The following is a 4,537-nucleotide window of genomic DNA, read 5'->3' on the forward strand; positions in this document are numbered from 1 at the left end:
CCTAAGTGACATGCCCTTTTATAAACAAGCTCTTGAACAAGGACCTCGCTTTTGGAAATCTCACTTCCGGATAGGAAATGGGCTGCAGAAAGAGTTCTGTTTCACTTAGAGAAATAATTCAAACGGTTTTAGAAACTAGAGAGTGTTTTCTATACAATAGTAATAATAATATGCATATTGTACGAGCAAGAATTGAGTACGAGGCCGTTTGAAATGGGCACCTCTTTCCAGGTTACTCAATACTGCCCCTTCAGCCATAACAGTTACTAACTCATCAATATGTTTTTAGAAGACAGATTAACGTCTGTATTGTACATATACACCATACTAGGTACATACACTTCAATCAGAATCATTTTGTGAACTCTAGAAAAAAAACATATACTTAGTTTTACATGTCTTCAATAATGATTTAAGATCAATAAAGGTTTCACTGCAAAATAATGTAAGCAAAATGTAGTTCAGATAGAGCATGATCAGCAGGTAACAGGTTATTATTATTATTATTATATTTATATTGTTTTGACCCAAAAATATTGCTAATGTATACAATATAGTTCTTTATTAGACATTCTAACATTTAACACACTGCGTAGGTTGTCACGTTGTCTAAATATTGGAGACAGGTGCAGGAATACGTAATAGGGTTTTTATTTTCTACACCCAAGCAAAAGAGCGAGGTGTAAACCGAGGTGTACACGTAGCATGGAAGCCGATACAATTAACACAGGTACTCACAGGACCAACGGACATGGTAACAGAGGGCACATATATAACATACTATATAACATACTAATCAGGCGGAATGGGAACCAGGTGTGGTAATAACAAGACAGTCCGGGGTCGGTGGTAATGAATCCAGTTCAGTGAAGTACATCTCCTGGAGCTGGTGATTGGTATGAGCAGCAGTACCGGGGGGATCCGTGACAGTACCGCCCACTCCCGCCCCCGACGCGCTGCACTAGCAGGGGGACGACCCCAGGGATGCGGTGCCGGTCGGTCAGGGCGCCGAAGGTGAAAATCCCTGGTCAGTGAAGCGCTCAGGATGTCCACCGCAGGAACCCAGCACCGCTCCTCTGGGCAGTACCCCTCTCAGTCGATGAGGTACTGGAGACGCCCGACACCTCGAATCCAAGTACGCCGGACCTCCCTCAATGTCCAGAGGACGAGGCGGGGCTTCACTGGGACCAGCCTCAGCGAGGACACCAGGCACTAGTGGCCCGAGGAGATGTACATGAAAAGTCGGGTTAATGCAATAATCAGCAGGGAGTTGCAAACGGTACGTTACCTCATTAAGCCTCCTTAAGACATTAAACGGCCCCACAAACCGCAGGCTCAGCTTCCGGCAGGGCAGGCAGTGGGGCAGGTTCTGGGTGGAGAGCCAGACCTGGTCATCTGGAGAGAAGATAGGCGTCTCACTGCGGTGGCTGTCGGCCTATTCCTTGTGCCGATGCACAGCCCACTGGAGACAAGTGTGCTGCCAGCGGTCCAGGTCTCCTCCGCATGCCGAAACCACTTGTCCACCACAGGGGCCTCGGTCTGGCTCGGATGCCAAGGTGCCAGGGCCTGCTGATACCCGAACACACACTGGAAAGGAGTGAGGTTAGTTGAGGAGTGGCGGAGGGAGTTCTGCGCGTACTCAGCCCAAGGTTGATATTCCGCCCACTCCCCCAGCTGGTCCTGACAGTAACCCATCAAGAACCGGCCGACCTCATGACTGACCCTCTCCACCGGCCCATTAGCTTGAGGACGGAACCAAGAGGTGAGACTGACGTGACCCCCAGGCATTCCATGAACGCTTTCCACACGCGTGAGGTGAACTGAGGGCCATGGTCTAACTCAATGTCCTCCGGGATCCTGTTGTGCCGGAAGACATGCGTAAAAAAGAGCCTCCGCAGTTTGCATGGCCGAGCCCAGGCAGAGGAAGGAGGCGACAAGCTTTGGAAAACTGGTCCACAACGACGAGAAAGGTGGTGTTTCCCTGGGAAGAGGGAAGGTCAGTGACAAAGTTCACCGAGGGGTGAGACCAGGGTCATTGTGGAACCAGCAGAGGAAGGAGATTTCCATACGGGAGGTGTATGGGTGTCTTAGACTGGACATAGATGGAGCAGGAAGAGATGTAATCCCGGCAGTCCCTAGCCAAGGTGGGCCACCAGTACCTCTCCGTCAGGCAGGCGATGGAATGGCTAATCCCAGGATGACACGACACAAGCGCAGTGTGCGCCAAGGCAGGCGGTCCCGCATACGTGTGGGCACATAGTCGCGTTTCTCCGGGCACTGTGCAGGTGTGGGTTCCGCGCGCAGGGCCTGCCGTATATCAGCGTCCATGTCCCACAACACTGGCGCAATGATACAGAATGGCGGGATGATGGGGGTTTCTCTCTCTCTCTACTCTACGTCAAAGAGGCGAGACAGGGCTTCCGCCTTCACGTTCTTCAAGCCTGGCCTATAAGAAATTGTGAATTCGAACCTGGCAAAGAAAAGAGCCTCCCTGGCCTGTCTTGGGTTTAGACTTTTCGCTGGCCTGATGTGTTACAGGTTGCGGTGGTTCATCCATACCAGGAAAGGGTGTTTCGACCCCTCCAGCCTGTGTCTCCACACCTTCAGAGCCTTCTTGACTGTCAAGAGTCCCGGTTCTCAACATGGTAGTTCCTCTTGGTGGGGCTCAGCTGCTTGGAGTAGAAGGTGCAAGGCCGTAGCTTTGGAGGGGTTCCGATGCGCTGGGACAGCACAGCCCGACTCCTACTTCGGAGGCATCCACCTCAACGATGAAGGGAAGTGAGGGGTCGGGATGTGCCAGCACGGGAGCAGTGGTGAAGCATGCCTTCAGTGTCTCGAACGCCCCTCTCTGCCTCCACCGTCCAACGAAGCTGCTGGGGACCTCCTTTCAGCAGGGAGGTAAGAGGCGCGACTGCCGTGCTGAAGCCCTGGATGAAACTCCTGAAATAGTTGGCGAAATCCAGGAATTGCTGGAATGCTTTCACGGAGTTGGGGATGGGCCATGACCTAACTACGCCGACACATTGCTCCTCCATCTCCACTCCCTCAGTGGATATGAGGTAGCCCAAAAAGGACCCGTACCTCTGGAAAAACAAACACTTCTCTTGTTTAACATATAGGTCATACTCCAACAGTCTTCCCAGCACAGACCTGACTAACTAGACATGCTGGGCGCGGTCAGCAGAATAGACCACTACGCCCCGTCCCAGCATGTCCCGAAAAACGTTGTTGAGAAAGGCCTGGAAGACTGAAGGAGCATTAGACAGGCCAAAAGGCATCACGGGATACTAGTAATGGCCCGTGGTTTTGGAAAAGGATGTTTTACATTCATCACCTGAACGAATGTGCACCAGATTGTAGGCGCTCCTCAAGTCCAGTTTCGTGAAGTACTGCACACCGTGCATTTGTTTGATGATGTTTGGGATGAGGGATAAAGGATAGCTGAACTTGAAGGTGACATTATTCAGAGTTCGATAATCACTGCAGGGGCGCAGTCACTCATCTTTCTTTTTAACAAAAAATAAGCTTCAGGAGGCTGGTGACGTAGAGGGGCGGATAAAATTCTTGTGGAGGCTCTCCTGTACGTAGGTCTCCATTGCCTCGGTCACCGCATAGGATAGGGGATAGATGTGTCCACTCCGGAGGGCTGCATCAGACAGCAGGTCAATGGCACAGTCCCAGGGTTGATGAGGAGGCAGGCGTGTAGCCTGGGTCTTAGAGAAAACCTAGTACCTAGTATTCCTCCGGTAACTCCACTTGAGGGGCGTGGTCTGGACATTCCACCATGTTGGTGTTGACAGACACAGCCAGACACCTCCACTGACACTCCTGGGTTGGTGCAGGAGAATTCCCTGGCTTGTCACCTCCTCGCCTATTTGTGGATAGATGGCAGTTCGGGGAGAAATGACCCCTTTCTCCACAATAGGAGCCGAGGTCCAGATTCCTCCTCCTTCTCCTACGCTCTGCTTCGGGCAAACGTGCAGAGCCCACCTCCATCGGCTCTGGCCACGGAGCAGATGTAGCCATACGCTCCGGATTCTGCGCATGTCTTCGTCGGGACCGCAGGAGGTTGTCCAAATGAATCGCCATGCTGTTGAGCTGGTCGAGTGCCACGTTGTCATCAGGCTAATTCAATCTGTACCTCCTCCTGCAGTCCGCTGCGGAACATGGTGACCAGAGCCGACTCATTCCATCCGATGGAGGCCGCGATGGTCAGGAACTCCAGGGCAAACACTGAGGCAGTCCTAGATTCCTGGTGTAGTCGGAGTAGGCGCTCATCCCCCTCTTGGCTTTCCACAACATTATCAAACACCGAGTAGAAGAGGAGGATGAAGTACTCGTAGGACTCGACCTCGGGTCCTCCCATTTCCCAGACCAGTTTAGGGCTCATCCGGTCAGTGCCGAGATGACGGTGGCAACCCTGTCTCTCCTGGAGACAGCCTCGTCGTAGCGAGTGAGGTACAGGTCGCATTGCATCTCGCTGGCGTGCCGTCAAAGCGCTCAGAGAGGGACAGGGGTATTCAGCAGGCCGGCTCAG

This window comes from Salvelinus fontinalis, chromosome 40 (genome assembly GCF_029448725.1).
Source record: "Salvelinus fontinalis isolate EN_2023a chromosome 40, ASM2944872v1, whole genome shotgun sequence".
In the NCBI taxonomy this organism is placed as follows: Eukaryota; Metazoa; Chordata; class Actinopteri; order Salmoniformes; family Salmonidae; genus Salvelinus; species Salvelinus fontinalis.